This window comes from Sapajus apella, unplaced genomic scaffold (assembly GCF_009761245.1).
Source record: "Sapajus apella isolate SASKATOON/1434 unplaced genomic scaffold, GSC_monkey_1.0 scaffold122, whole genome shotgun sequence".
In the NCBI taxonomy this organism is placed as follows: Eukaryota; Metazoa; Chordata; class Mammalia; order Primates; family Cebidae; genus Sapajus; species Sapajus apella.
The window spans coordinates 4,449,404-4,466,571 of NW_022437062.1; the positions used below are offsets into that span (position 1 = coordinate 4,449,404).

The window sequence follows — 17,168 nt, forward strand, 5'->3', positions numbered from 1 at the left end:
AAATGAATTACAATGTTAATTTAAAATATATTCTCAGGGTTTTCTAAATTACAAATGATATTTGTTCTAAGATATTTTTATCAGTCTTCATGTAAAATTTCAGTCTTTTTCTACTTGGTAACAAAAACAGGCAGCATTTTCCCTTTTTTATATCTTGTTCCTCAATTTATTGTATATATTGCCCCACTAAAGAAATCATAAACAACTCTGCAGGAATATGTTTCTATATAGTTATACCAATTCTGGCAGTGGCAATGCCATTTTATTTCCAGTAATATTTGTTGTTCTAGTTTATTCTTTCACAGTTTAGGAGGAAATTATAAAAATAACAGTGCAACAGGATTTTATTTTCTACTTTGCTTTTCTCTTACTTCTCTGTGTCCAAAACTTCTCATTGGTGGCATGTTACACAGCCACTCAAATCTGTGTTATGATTTTCTTTGGCAACATATTCCAGTGCTCCACAATACTGTGGATGAAAAATGTTGCAGTTCTTCATTATTATTATATCTAGATTGCACAATGTTGACTCCTTATTTTGAAGCTAGGTTTAACGTCCATCAATAAATGTAAGTCTTCAAGTTCCCCAGTAAAGTAGGGAGTAAGGGGAGCAGACACTATGAAAGAGAGACTAGGACTGATTTATGGTGAACAAATAGGAGGAGGCATTCTTTAAAAATCTATCAACTCCTGAGTAAGGTTTGGAAAAAGAGTAATCTAGATTTTAGTCATTGTTACTGAGCCGTATAATTTAACTGATTTGGGTATTTTTCAATAATTTATAGAACTTCAAAGAATAAGACTGAAATCACAAGTTCTCCAGTAAAGGATAACAGAGTTGGGGTAAGGGGAGAAAGAGAAAAGAGGGGAGGAGGGGGTGATGAACATATTCAATCCACTGTTTCTCTGTTTCTTGTCATTTCTTGGTGTCTACACGGTTTTATCATACTTGGTGGTGGCCAGTTTTTGTTTTTGTTTTTAACGTCTGTGAGACACTAAAAAGAAAGCTTTATAAAACTTTAAGCCACTTGAGAAACTTGCACTCTTATTACATTTAATCTGGGAAGTACTTTGAGGAAGCTGAGTATTTTGCATTTTGCCCTCTGTCTTTAGGGGCAATGTAATAAAATAGCTGTAATAATAAGGAAAGGAAATGGGGAAGAAATCATGTGACCAAATGACTTAAGGAGAAGCATGTTTTCCTGGTGTTCCCATTCATTTATCTCTACTGTATAATGCATTTTTCTTGTTTTACTGGGTAATTAAACCTTCAACACTCCCAAGTTTGTGAGGAATCTGAATCCCATTACGGGGAGATGCCTGAGTTTGATTCCCTTGTATTATTATCAGACGCTGGTCTCTTTCAAAGGGAATGCTTTTGATAATGTTTGGAGAGGTCTCTAAGGAGAGTACCTATTCTTGGCAAGTTAAGCACTGTCACATGTCTTGGCAGGGTTTGCTGAACTTTTAGGTTAACTCCTACAGCTGTTTCTACCCTTCCCACCTAAATTTTGTTTTAAACTTATTGCCTTGTCTGCTTCTTAATAGGGCAGGATCATTTTTCAGAGGTAGAGCTATTCTTTTCTTTCAAGTTACATTTTTATGAAAAGGAAAAAAAGAAGAATCCACATCAAAGCCCTTATGGGAGAGACCACAGGTTTTCTGCATGTGTCTCTTCTAGTATAACAGTAGTCTGATACCAATCCTAGAGATGAATTACTTAAAAGTTACACTTTCTAATCTGACCCTTTGGTTTTAAAGCCAACTTTTGTGTCATATGTCTTTAATCTAAAATGCACAGCAAGGATTATTATTTACATTTATTTGTTTTCAGATTGAGGTAACAGAAAGCTCCAAACTTCTGTTTTGAATGTTGCCTTTATTTTGGACACATAGACCTTGCACCTTTCCCCAGTTCCTATTTTTTTAGTTTTGTTTTTCTGGAAAAATCACATCAGTGGTCAACTATATAACTGACCCAAGAATGTGCTCCATCTGCAAAGCAGATTAGGTAATTTCACAATGGGCCAGTCTTGAACCAGAACTTTATTTATGCTTCCAGAAACAGAAGATACAATTTGAAAGGCTTGAATACTCTTTTGCTTCCTTAAAGAAAAATCAGGAGAAAATTATATTCTAAGACCTCAGCAACTAAATTAGATAGTGAATAAACATGTGAAGCAAGATTTTTACATTTTGAAGTTTTTTTTTTAAAGAAATTACTAACTTCCCTGAGTTTTCAAAAATACATTGAAATTGGAAAAAAAAATATTCTAGCTAAAAGAAATAATAAGGCATTGACATATTACGGGATTTGAGAGCAATGTGATGTTTTTGTTAGTGTTAAATGATTTTACAGGTAATAACAAGACTGAAAGATAAATAAAATTCATATTCCTTATCTTTTTTATGAAAAATCTTTGGGTAGCATTTAAATATATTTCTTAGGAAAGGAACAATATTAAATGACTAAGAAAATATAGGGTTTTAACAGCAGGAATTGTGGTTTAATAGAAAAATATCATTTGCTTCTTTGGGTGACCTGCATTACAGAGGGGCATTACCATGAACTGTGAACATAGATTGTGCACTCAGCTTCTAAGTCCTAATGTCTATCACTAATATTGATTAGGCTCTAATGTTGTATAATTCTATAAAAACATGTTTTCTGATTATAAATTTTTGATAGAAATCTAATTGACCTGGCTTGTATTGCTATCATAATCCTTATTCCAGTACCCCTGCCTCCATATCTGGAGCCTGGACGGCATATTTTAACCAAGCATAATTTGCTCTGTTTCTCTCGCCCCAAATAAAAGAGAGAAATTTTCTTCAAGAACACTAAAAGCTCAGAAACCAGATGTGGTTTGTGTAGGTATTCATTATGAATTTGCAGCAAATTATAATTACAGAGACAGCCAAACCCAAAGGCACACTTTAGAAGAGAGTAATAGGGACAGAGATTTAAGCGATTCTGAAAGGAAAAGACTTCTTAAAAAATATTTAAATGTCTTAATTTTTTTCAGTTTGGCAGAATGGTAATACAAATTAGGAAGAAGTCGCCTTATCCCTTACCTTAACAAGGAGTTCTGTATTGCTTCGGCAGCCTTTGGTCAGGGTACACCGCTTACTCTGTGCCCAGTGGCGCAATGCATCATTGGAGTGATAGCATGCTAATCCCAAATTGAATCCTGGCTGTGCCGTTTGCTAAAACATTAACCGAAGAGAATTTAAACTCTCTGAGCCTCTTTTTTTCCCTTTAACTATAAAAGAGGATAACAATACCTACCTGGTCATTGTTAGAGTTGGATATAATTTTCACCTGACACAAATTATGTGCTTAATAAGCAAAAAATGGTAGCAGCATTATCAGTCGGAGTAGTTGAATACACGTGTCCTTTGAGGGTGGTATGGTTTGGCTGCGTTCCCACTCAAATCTCATCTTAAATTTTAAGCCCCGTAATGGCCAAGTGTTGTGGGAGGACTCCAGTGGGAGGTAATTGAATCACGGGGATGGTTTCTTCCGTGCTGTTCTCATGATAGGGAGTTCTCACCGGATCTGATGGTTTTATAAGCATCTGGCCTTTCCCCTGCTGGCACTTATTCTCCTTCCTGCTGCCACGTGAAGAAAGACATGTTTTCTTCCCCTTCTGACATGATGGTAAGTTTCCTGAGGCCTCCCCAGCCCTGCAGAACTGTGAGTCAATTAAACCTCTTTCCTTTATAAATTACCCAGTCTGGGGTAGTTCTTTATAACAGCATGATAATAGACTAATATAGAGGAATAAATTGAAAATCTCTGGAGCTTGTTAATCAGAGTGCCATAAACAGAGAAGTTTGAAACATGAGTCATTATCTGTACTGGGCATTGCTGAGGGGCACATGTTATCAGAAAGCTTTAGGGAAAGCTTAAACCATGAAAGGTAGAGAGATCTATTAAGAGAAAATAAAAGGTTAATCGTAACAACTCCACCTTTTAATGATGGCAGGCTCCAGGAGCCTGCCTAGCTTTAAGGAAGTGGGAAATTGCCTTGTATCCTTCAGATCCAATGGTATTGTGAGACAAAATACAATTTAGTGTAGTAACTTTATTATTTTTCTAATATAACAGCTATCCTATGTGCTTATAGTGGATGTTGATATATTTTTTCTGTCAGGAACCTTTCCATCTTTTCTGAGAGCACACCCTAATGTCCTTTAGGAATAAATCTGTCTCTTTCCTGGTCTCAGCCAAGTGGTTTGCATGAGATTGATGCTACACTCTGCTCCTTGGGGTGTGCCTTGAATAGCTAAGCCAATTGATACATGTAATTATATCTTTTAACAGGGAATTATTTTGGAGCAAGCGGTTGAAAACCTATAAGCTTTCTTAATGTTTCAAGACTTATACTTGGAATGCTGGGTCATGGACTCTTTTCCCCTCTGAACTTAAAGAAGTGAGAGCCTTCAGATTGCCAGAGTAGAAAAGGCCTGAATAAAGTGATCAACAGGGCAAAAGTAGAGCATAGAGAAGTGACAGTGGGATAGTCTATCACTTTCAGTGTGCATTGGCCAGTTAACAAACATAGTGAAGTTTTATTTTTGCGTGCCATATTATTTCACTATGTGCAAAACTTCATTAGTAAGATGGAAACTTGCCTGAAGAGAGCCTTACCTGACATTTTGGTTATGTGAGCCCTCAAATATGTTTTCTTTGTATAAGCTAGTTTTGCTTGGGTTTTCTGAAACTCTAAAGATACTAATGATATACTTGTTGATGAATAAAATTTAGAAATCAGCAAAGAGAAAAAATACATTGTTTATAATCTTTATATCAATAAGCCACCATATATTTTGGAATATGTATATCCAGTCATCTATTTCTGTATGTTCATGTATACATTAAATATTTTTAAAATGGGAATAATTCAATATAGTATTTCTTGTGATTTTTTTACTAAAATTATAGTCATTTAAAAATGTATCATTGTTATACTGTAATGTTTTTAGTGATTTCATAATTGATTGTATAGATATACTGTATTTAGACAATTTTTAATTTAATTATCTAACATTAAATAATTAAATTGCAACTGTATTTTCACTATTAAAAGCAATGCTGTGATGAACATATTTGTACATAAAGGTTGGCACATATTCTTAAATGTTTTCAAAGGAAAAATTCTGAAAAGTGAATTTGATGATCAACGAGTTTGCATGTTTTTAAGATATTGATACACAATCATGCATCATTTTACACTGGGGATACATTCTGAGAAATGCACCATTGGGCAATTTCATGATTGTGCAAACGTTATAGAGAATACTTACACAAACCTAGATGGTGTAGCCTTACTATATTCCTAGGGGCTACAAATCTGTACATCATCTTACTGTACTGAATACTTAGGCAGTTGTAGCATAATAATGATATTTGTATATCTAAAATACCTAAACAAGACGTAGCAAAAATATGGTATTATAATTTTATGGGATTACCATCATATATGTTATCTACTGTTGACTGAAATGTCATGAGTTATGATGTTGTGCTTGACTGTTTCCATGTGGCTTCCAGAATACATATAACAATTTATACTTCTACCAATAGTAACTGAGAGTTCCTATACTCACAAAACATTTTATACTCACAAAAACATCATTACTATTATAGAACTCTGTTAATATGATAAATACAAAAGGCTAGCTGTAAGTTGCATTCCATATGTAGATGTGTAGACATGGAGTGAGCTTTTGCAGCTAGTACTGTGCATAAGGAATTATTTTTTCTCTTAAAGCTGAAAGAATTTTGAATTATGGTCACATTTATATGGAACTGCAGGATTAAATAAGTTGGTGATTTTGGCTGAACAAATAGTTTTATGTATTTTTGCTGATTTTTTATCTATATTACCTATTTAAAGGTAGGACACTAAACCCGTTGAGAAAGTGTAGTAGAGAAGAAGAAAATACTCTATATAGTAGCAACCAATTGTTTATAATTGAATTCAATATAGTTTACCTTGCCAAAATATAAGGTATGTATGAACTTTTATGAATATGTGATTCTATGAAACAGGTAACATCCTCTATTTCATCTAGAGTTATTTTCTACTATTGTTATTACTATTCAGTTAGAAGCATTTTTAAAGGTTATTTTAAAAAAGATGATCTTGTTACCTGACATATTTCTCTTTCAAAGGCCAGAGTAGACATGCTTTCAAGGATTCTTAGCAAAAGAATTGAAGAAAATACAGAGGAAGATAGGGAACATAAGGAGAGGCAGATTCAAAGTAGCACTGAATGATTTGACCCAATTGTGCCCCTAAGTCACCCTGTTTGGTCAAAGAAAGTGTGCAGGTCCTGACTTTCAAGGCACCAAACTTCCCTGTCTTGAAGGCTGAGTGATTGGGGTCACCAGAATGTAACATTTCAAAATACTTGTCTGGTTTGGCCAAAATATCCTCTTAGCAACTCACTGATTCTTTCCAGTCAGGGTTAAGGTACATATGACAGCACTGTTACCGACCAGAGAATTATCAGATCCCCAAAGATGTAATTGCTAGCAATATAAGGGGCTGTAGCAGAGAGAGATGATTTTTTTTTTTTTAAATCCCATTTCAAAAATGGCTATACCTTTCTCACCTTGACAGGGAAAGTAGATCTTCTTGAAATGCTTCCACTAGCTTCTTTGTGTGGGTGACTATGAACACTTGAAGACAGAAACCTTCCTGATCCCTACAGCTATTTCCGTTAACTCCTTGAAGACCAAATAATGTGTGCGCTCAGCTGCTGAACTGTTTTAATGAGGTGCCACTGATTTTAACGGGGCAAAAAAGATGGATGATTTACGCCAGATGTCCATAAGGGCCATTCGGGGATTGTTTTGCCGGACACATAGTAGATCATGTTGCTCGTTGAATTCTTAAGGGGTTAACTTGACCTTTCCTTTAACACGACACTAAAAATAATGTAATTTCCATTCTCGGTGTCTCTTTTATTTATATAGAAAAGCTTCATGACAAACCCACCAGGCCTCTAAGAGCAAGTTTCTCATTTATGTCTTTGCCATCCATAAACCCTAGTGGGTGATTTTGAAAGTGGTAATAGACACCAGTGGATGCTTTACCCATGAGCACGAACCCGGCTTTTATTATCAACACTTCTAACAGTGAATCATTCCAAGATGAAAGATTATTTTCTAAAGACTGTTGGTCAGTGTTGTACACCTTATTTCTAAAAAGTTTATTTCCACTCAAATAATCAATACCAATGCCCCTTGGAGTATGAAAGTGAAATTAAAAATACAAAGCATAAGCATAAATATTCTTTGAGACATATTAGGCATTATATTACATTATTATTCCTTATTTTCCAGACTCTGGTGAAATATGCTTCTTCACTATTTGTTAGTTATAAGATGAAAACTTGACTTTTTTTTTTTAAGACTGAGTCTTGCTTTGTCACCCAGGCTGAAGTGCAGTGGCCTGATCTCTGCTCACTGCAACCTCCACCTCCCATGTTCAAGCGATTCTCCTCCCTCAGCCTCCTAAGTACCTGGGATTATAAGCATGCCTCACCGTGCCTGACTAATTTTTGTATTTTTAGTAGAGATGAGGTTTCACCATGTTGGCCAGGCTGGTCTTGAACTCCTGCCCTCGAGTGATCCACTGCCTTGGCCTCCCAAAGTGCTGGGATTATGGGTGTGAGCCACCTTGCCTGGCCAGGATTCTGAATTCAGAGCATATTCTGGTTAAGAACAGAAGACCAAAGATCTGAGTGGTAACATTTTGCCTCTTGCTTGGATCCAACAACTGAATGAACTTCACATGCTACCCTGAGGTCATTATGCTCTTATGCCAACTCCTTATGAATAAAGAATGTATTTGTTTGGTAGTTATCATGATCTTTGCAGTAAGTGAATCTTCATATTTTTTCATATATTTCCTTTGAAAATCTGATATTATAGTTGATCACAAAATAAATCTAGACCTCAAAGTCTCCTAACAATCAACCAATCATGGAGGCATATTTTTGCAGAGAATTGAAAAAACAGCTAAACAACAATTCGTAATTTCTTTCTTTTTTCTTCTGCTGCATTTTTAGGTTTTACCTATGAACTTGGATTATAGATGAGGAATTTCATTTTGCCTTAAAGGTGGCATAGGAATATCAAAATATAAAATTTCATAGTGAAAAATAATTTTTATATTTTTCTTGTTGTAAATTCAAATTTTGCATGTTGTCATCTTTTGGTCCATTATGTTAATGTATTCTTTTGTGATACCTAAATATTTTTCTTAAAATATATAATAATTTGTAAATTATATTGTTTGCTTGAAAAAAAAAACTCCTTGTGAAAACAAATAAATATTTCTCCCCTCATCTTTCTCTGATATTATTTATCACAGTATACTTGAGCAATGAAAGAAATGTGATTTCTCTTTCTAGTCTTAATATGATATTTACTTTCAATGTGAGTTCACAGTTAATTAAGCATGCAAATATTTTACTCTTGCTCACCGTACTATTTCACTGTTTAAGTACAAAAACCTTTCATTACAAGTTTAGACAACATTGTTCATATTCACTGTTACTGTTTTTACTCAGATGAAAAACGATGTGAGCTTTTCCACCCATTATCTTTAGTGGACTTAATCCAGTTCTCATACCTTTTGTACCTTTTATATCTTATGGGTCAGATCTTACAATCCTGTGATAATGCAGGCTAACTTTTTGCAACATTTTGCTTTATAGGCATAGACCTTTCCCAATTTCTTCTTTTGTTGTAAAATTTTAATCTAATTATAAATAACCCTAAGCACAAAAATGAACCCAAGTGTTCACCTATCCCTGTGAATACATCCATCAAGAGGTGAAGATATTTTGAATCTGAATTGGCCTTGTTAAACTGTGACTTCTATTGATCTAATGTCCAGTTCTGGGCCTAAACCTCCAAAGGTCTTATATACTTATCTACTTTCTCTTACTCTTCTTCCTTTACTGAGAGAACATAGACTTGGACTAATCTTCTAGATGACAAGATGCACATGGTCAATTTACCCACACTGTCTCATCAGACATTTCAGTGAGCCTCTAGCCTAGACCAGAACTACCAGCTGAGCCCAGTCTAATCCTGTACCCCTCAATATTGTGATCCAAAGAAGTGCTGATTGCTTTAAGCCACTATTCATGATGTATTTTGCTATGCAACCATGGTTTTAGATTCAATTAGATTTAGGCTCATTGTTTCTTAGCCTTTTGGTTAAGATCAAGTATAGATATAGATTCAAATAGATTCAGAAAGCAAAAAATAGACATTATAGTCAATATAGACCTATCTATGTGGTACAGGAGCTTTTGATCCACTTGAGACTGCCGTCCTTTGCTCTACCATCTCTTTTTGGGGGCCTACAATTTATTTGCCAAGGTTATTCTTTTAAATGAATATATATAATTTATATTTTCCAAAATTAGCTATTAGTGTCCAGAAAGGGTTGGTAAGGACAGGGAAGAAGACTTTCCTTTGAGGGTCTTCTTGTTTTTAAGTAGTGATCACCAGTATTTTGTAATTAAAACAGATAGTTTTTGCTTTGGGTTTCTCTGCATTCTTTGTTTTCTTCATAGATGGCTGTGTGATGTTTTGCTTTATAAAATTAGGCAAATTAAAATTTATTTATTAACTTATTTTAGGTTCAGCAGTACATGTGAAGGTTTGTTATATGGGTAAATTGTGTGTGATGGGAGTTTAGTATACAGATTATTTTATCACCCAGGTAATAAGCATAGTACCTGATAGGTAGTTTCTTGATCCTCACCCTCTTTCTACTTTCCATCTGCAAGTAAGCTGCAGTGTCTGCTGTTCCCTTCTTTGTGACCACATGTACACAATGTTAAACTCTCACCAATAAGTGAGAATATATGGTGTTTGGTTTTCTGTTTCTGTATTAGTATGTTTAGGATAATGGCCTCCAGCTCCATGTTGCTGCAAAGGACATAATCTCATTCTTTTTTATGGCTGCATAGTATTCCATGGTGTATATGTACCACATTTTCTTTATCCAGTCTACCACTGATGATAATTTAGGTTTATTCCATGTCTTTGCTATTGTGAATAGTACTGCAATGAACATATGAATACATGTGTCTTTATAATAGAATAATTTATATTCCTTTAGGTATATACCCCATAATGGGAATGCTGGGTCAAATGATAATTCTGTTTTAAGTTCTTTGAGGAATTGCCAGACCACTTTCCACAACGGTTGAACCAATTTACATTCCCACCAACCATGTTGTATAAGAATTCTTATACACTGCTTCTCCACAATCTCACAAGCATATGTTAACATGTGTGTGTGTTAAGCACTTCCTTACTTTTTGGCACTACAGGATGCTCTGTGTCATCTTATTTATTTCCTGCCCCAGCCCCAGAATCAGCTGTTTCTCCAATAAGCCTTGGTTACTTTTATTAGAAAATGGTATTAGAAACAAAGATCTAGATCACAAATGCTTGTGGTTACTGGGATATCATTTATTTTAGGGTATCTCAGCTGACAGAGGAGAGAAACATATGTGTGTATACTAACTTTTGTATATGTACATTTATCTACATATATTTTATTTCTATGTCTAACCATCTGTAACTATAGTAAGGTAAACATGAGTTTTCTGATATCAACAACTCTAATCAATTACTGCCTAAATATTTCTAGACTTATCCCCTTGCTTCTCTGTAAATTCTGACTGCAACAGTGAGAAAACTGGCTCCTACCATCCACCTAAACGCAATTGTTCAGTTCTAGTATATGTGTAAAATATCAATTATTAACCCATTTCGCATTGCACATTTATCAAATACAGTGTTTATATGTAGTTCCTTTTGTTTTCAGTTTTACAGATTTCACTCATTTCCAAAATTACTTACTTCAACAACTTTTCCACCCACCCTGTTCAATGAGGTTCTTTGATAGCTTTGTAATACATTTGAAATCTCTTGTCACAGTTGTCTTCATTCCTTCCTGGAATCCCAGATTTCCTAAATGATTTTTTTTATTTTAAATGTACACAAAGGTTTACTTCTGGTGTTACAAGGTTTTATGTGTTGTTCGTTTTTGTATGTGTTTTTGTGGTGGGATTTTTTTTTTTTTTTTTTTTTGGCAGATTCTTGCGCTGTCACATAGGCTAGAGTGCATGGCACGTTAACAACTCACTGCAGCCTTGACCTCCCAGGCTCAAGCAGTCCTCCTGCCTCAACTTCCTGAGTAGCTGGGACCACAGGCATGCACCACCATGCCCAGATAATTTTTTATTTTTTGCAAAGGTGGTGTCGTATTATGTTGCCCAGGCTGATCTTGAATCCTGAGCTCTAGCAATTCTCCTGCCTTGCCCTCCCAAAGTGCTGGGATTATAGGCATAAGCCACCATGCCTAGCCTTTTGGGGTTTTGATAAGTGCATAATATGATCTATTCATTAGTGCAGTATCACACAGAATAGTGTCACCACCATAAAGTTGCCTTGAGCTTCAGTGATTCATCTTGCCCCTTCCTCCTTGATAACCACTAGTCTTTTTAAATTTTAATTTAATTTTATTTTTAATAATTGCTCCTCATGGAGCAGGGCTAACCCATAGGCAGTGTGCCCGGAGTTGGCCCACTAATCTTTTTACTGTCTCTATGGTTTTCCTTCTCCAGAATGTCATATAACTAGACTTATACACTCTGTAGCCTTTTAGACTAGTTTCTTTTACTTAGTAGTATGCCTATATTTAGTATTCTGCCATGTCTTTTTGTGGCTTCATGGTTCATTTCTCTCTATAGATTAATAGTATATCATTATATGGATGTATCACAGTTTGTTCACCTACTCACCTATAGAAGGATATCTTGGTACTTCCAGTCTTTGATGATTATGAATAAAGCTGCTGTAAACCTTTACTTGTAGGGTTTTGTGTGGACATTCATTTTCAACTCATTTGGGTAAATAGCTAAAAGTGTATTTGCTGCATCATATAATAATAAGGCTATGTTTAATTCTCTAAGAAACTGCCACACAGATTTCCAAAATGGTTGTGCCATATCTCATTCCCACCAGCAATGAATGAGAGCTTCCCTTGTTTAATCCTTGTAGCATTTGTTATTTTCAATTTTTTGGATTTTAGTCATTCTAATAGTTGTGCAGTGATGTGAGATTGTTGTTTTAACCAACAATTCTCTCTGATGACAAATGAGGTTGAGCATCTTTTTACGTGTTTATTTGCTATCTAGATATCTTCTTTGAATTAGTGTCTGTTTAAACCTTTCACCCATTTTTAAATAGGATTATTTGTTTTCTTATTATTGAGTTGTAAGAGTTCTTTGCATATTTCAGATACAAATCCTTATCAGATAGGTGTTTTGCATATTTTTCTTCAGTCTTTGGCTTGTATTTGGATTCTTTTAACAGTATCTTTCACAGAGCAGAAGTATCTAATTTTTAAAAAGTCCAGTTGACCATTTTTTTCTTTCACAATCCATGTTTTTGGAGCTGTATCTAAAAATTCATCACCAAACCTAAGGTCACCTAGATTTTCCCCTATGTTTTCTTTTAGAATTTGTATACTTTGTATTTTACATTTAGGTTTATAATGCATTCTACATTAATTTTTGCAAAAGGTGTAAAGTCTATATCTAAATTCACTGCAGTTTTGCACATAAACCTCCAGTTTTCTAGCACCATTTCTTGTAAAGACCATCCTTTCTCCATTGAACTACCTTTGCTCTTTTGTCAATGATCAGTTGACTATGTTTGTGTGAGCCTGTTTACGGGTTCCCTATTCTGTTTCATTGAGTCTGTTCTTTCATCAATACCACACTCTCTTGATTACTCTAACTTTATAGTAAATCTCGAAGTTTTGGGATGTCAATCCTCCAACTTTGTTAGTATTGTGTTGACTAGTCTCTTGTTTAATATTGTGTTGGCTATTTCCAGTCTTTTGCCTTTCCATACAAACTTTAGAAATGGCTTGTTGGTAGCCACAAAAAAAATCTTGCTGGGATTTTGTTTAGGATTGCATTAAATCTATGAACAAAATTGGGAAGAACCAATGACTGAACAACTTAAGAGTATTCCAGTCTCTGAACATGGAATATCTCTTTAGGTATTCTTTGATTTCTTTCTTCAGCATTTTGTAGTAGTCTGAATACAAAGCTATATTTTATTAGATTTATACCTGAATACTTTAATTTTGGTGCTGTTGTAAATGGTAATTTTAAAAATTAAAATTTTAAATGTTTATTGCTGTTACATAGGACAGTAATCGACTTTTGTATGTTGTACAAGTTGGCTATAAATGTTATTCTTGTTCCTCTAGGTAAGCCATTTCTTCTCCCTGGTCCTCAAATTTTTTCATGATTTTCTCTTTGTCTTTGGTTTTCTGAAATTAGAATATTACATAGGTAGGTGTGTGAGTGTGTGTGCTCATGTGTGTGCATGCATACGTGTGTGTGTGAGAGTGTGTGTTTGTGTGTTGGGTATATTTCCTGTATGATGTTGTCTGAACTTCCTGGATCTATGGTTTGTGTCTGTCATTGATTGATTTTGAAAAGTTCTAAGCCTCTGTTACTTCAAATATTTCTTCTACTCCATTCTCTTTTGTTTCTTATATTCCAATTGTGCATATTATACTTTATGAAATTGTTCCACAATTCTTGGATGTCTGTACGCTATTTTTAATTTTTTTCTCTTTGAATTTCAGTTTGGGAAATATCTACTTATCTTCAAGTTCACTGATTCTTTTCTAAGCTCTCAATTGCATTGATAAACTCATCAAAAGCTTTCTTTATATCTATTATGGTGATTTTTGTTTCTAGAATTTCCTTTTAATTGTTTCTTAAAGTTTCCATATTTCTGCTTACCTTACTCATCTGTTCTTGCATGTTGTCTACAGTTTCCATTAGAGCTCTTAATACATTACTTATTGTTATTTAAATTCCTTGTTTGATCATCCTAATATCAGTATCATGTCTGAGTCTCATTCTCATGCTTGCTTTTTCTCTTCAGACTGTGTTTTTTCTTGCCTTTTAACAGACTTTGTAAATTTTTATTGGAAGCCAGGCATGTGGAATCAGGTAATAAGAACTAATGTAAATAGCCCTTGTAGGAGTTATGTTAATGTGACTCAGACTTCAGTTGTGTTAATGTTTGCTGTAGCTGTAGGGGCCAGAGGCTTCAAATTCCTCTAGTATCCTTGTTTTTCTTTTTCCTCTTGACTCAGGGCTTCCCTAAGTATTCCTCTTCAGAGATATTGTGTGTCTGGCAGTTTGCTCAGCTGTAAACCACTGTTATTTTACTGAAGCCCTATTGTGGTTGTGAATTGTGGGGGAGAGGGAGCATCCTATTCCAATTAACACTCAGTCTTTCTGTGGGCTTGTGTCTTAAGGCTGTGACCTTCACAATTATTTTTAATGGTGTAACTTTTATCCCCTGCCTCCTACTTCTTCCTTAGTGGAAGTGTTTCCAACTTATATCCTTCAAACACATGACTACAGTTGAGTACAGTTTTCTACTTCCTACTGAGGTGAAATAGAAATTTGAAGAGGGAGAAAGTAGCAGTAAAAATGATTACGATTGTTATCAACTAACTAATGTCTCTTCAAGTTTCCCAGTGGTTGAAATGAAACATGAGAAAATTCCTGAAAACTACTGATGATGGAATGATTCCCTGGGCAAGGTTTGTGGTGATCTCGAATCTTCTGAAGTAATCTCAGGATTTCAAGTTTGAAGTTGGCCTTCAACAGCTGCTTTTGATGAGTGTCACGCTTCACTCACTTGTGCAGCAAGCAGGTACCTTACAACTTTGCTTTTAATAATGTATAACATAAATGGTTTATTAGATAGAGATTTAATTCCATCAAGTTTCTCAAGTTACAACATTGTACTAGGTGTGTTCTTATGTTATCTCATTTACTTATCATTAAAAGCTTCATAGAGTAGGCATCATTATTTCTGTTTTTTACAAATACCAAAACTGAGGTTTAGGGTGATCAACTACAAACTGTCTACAAATTCTTTTCTTCTAGCTGGGAGAATGCTCCAGTGAAGTCTTTTCCTTTGGAATACAGGTCTTAGTTATGACAAAGCTGTGTGCATATTTCACAGTGATTACTCTTCTTTTTCTGCCAGGTCGAAGGGGGGCATCTTTCTCAGATCTTTACCATAAAAACTTTTTAGACTTCCTGGAGATAAAGCTAATGAAAACATGGGACCACCCTTAAAACTGTGGCCCCGAGAAGTTTCTCACCCTTACAGTAGCTTCAAACTAAGCCTCTATTCCTTGGTTAAAGTTACCATTTAACTGTTTCTACCAGTTTATGACATGAGCAGCTTCTGTTCCAGGTAAGCAGATCTTGGCTGTGACTACCTGGATATGCCTCCAGATTCTGTGGCAGTTCTTTACATGGAGACTTAAGTTACCTGATAGATATGAGAAATTTGATAGAACAGCTTTTTTGTTCTAAGGACAGAATTAAGACTGTGATGCTCTATGTCAGAACTGAAGCTATAAGTTCCTCATTGAATTCTTGGATCCATTGAAATAATTCCTGATGATTGTATAGTAAACTGTCATGTCACTTGTTCATTATAGAGTCCTCCCTTTCAATGGACTTCTCTAACAACAGGACACTGAGTTCTGCCTCTCACATAAAGATTCCTCTGAAAGAGCAAAGGTGCTTTGGTTATGCCAGGCAAACAGGAGACCGTCTGCTAAATGTTCAACGGCAAAATTTCAAGAATGTTTTCTCCAGTTGAGTATGTACCATTAAATCAATCCACTCACAGTTCTAGCTGTTCTAAAAGATCGCTTAGTGATCTTTTAGATAACATCACACTCCAGCCTAAATAAACATAAATTGCTCCTCTTATTTTTAGGATGCAGACCAAAACCCTTAGTAAGGCAAATGAGTTACTCCATGATCTGCTCCTGATTCCTGCTCCAGTCCTGTTTTATTCCACTGTTCCTTTTATTCAATAACCTGTATCCATATTGGCCTCCTTAAGTCCTTAAGCATCTTTTTCCACTTCATAACCTTCACATGTGAAATTGCCTATGACTATATTCCTCCTTTCCCTGGGTAGCTTTTGCTCATACATAAACTTGCAGCTTACTAGTTTTTCAGTGAAACCTTCTTGGGTCTTTAGATCAACACTAAGTCTCTTTCATTGCAAGCTTTGACAAAACACTATATATTTTTTGGCAAGTATCACAACTGTCATTAATTATTAACATAATCATGTAATTCTTTGTATAATATCTGTCTTTTCAATGGACTATAAACTCCAGGAGGTTAGGGACTGCCTGTCTTGTTCACTGTTGTATCCCTTGTACCAGCAGAGTTCCTGGACAATATTTTTCAATGGAAAAATTATGAATAAAAAAATTCAATCTTTAATTACATTTATGTAAAACTAAATCCTTGATTTAGAATTAGGAGACACAGAAACATATAGAGGCAATAATGAAATGACCAAAGGTTGCCAAGGAGAAAACTAGGAGAAGCTATCTAACATAAACAGTAATATAAAATTTCTTCACTAGGGACGATCAGAAATACTTCAAGCAGACTAGATTTCTTACAGTTTTCCCAGAGTGGATATGACTTAATTTCTTTGGATACCAAAGGAAAGGATGAACTCAGAATGGTGGAGAACTCATGGTCACTCAGATTACAGCATCAGTAAAAATGATGATTATCAACTAACAAAACTGAGGTTTAGGATGATCAAGTAGCTTAGTTAAGATCATATAGTTAAATTAGTGTCATGAAGAATATATGAACCTTAGCTTTCTGAGACCCTTGAGATTATAAGCCTCATTTTGTGAACAGCTTTATAGTCATTATCAGTATCTATGGCATTTTTGGAATTATTTTATTATTTGGTACTTCCTTTCATATATAATTACTGCCTTAGTTACCTTAACCGTTGATGATATTCAACCTGTGCATTCATTGAGCAGTGTGACACAGATTAATACTGTCTTTTTGTTTCCAGTTGTATAACTATTGTCCCTAACCCCATCCAAAGAAAGAATCCTAGATTCTCAAAACTGAAGTTCTTGATAATGTGCATTTAACAAGAAAAAAATGGAAGTGTGCAGGATATTATGGCTCTACAAGCAGCTGTTATGCATAGAAAGTGAACATACTTT

At 34.9% G+C, this 17,168-nt stretch overlaps 1 long non-coding RNA gene across 1 annotated transcript in view; it reads right to left on the reverse strand.

Moving 5' to 3' along the window:
• Positions 1-2,241: 2,241 nt before the first annotated feature.
• LOC116538712 overlaps positions 2,242-17,168 on the reverse strand; it is a 344,965-nt gene continuing 330,038 nt past the window's right edge. Inside the window, exon 4 of the long non-coding RNA XR_004263761.1 lies at positions 2,242-3,207. This is a non-coding gene — a long non-coding RNA (uncharacterized LOC116538712). The remainder of the gene's footprint in view (positions 3,208-17,168) is intronic.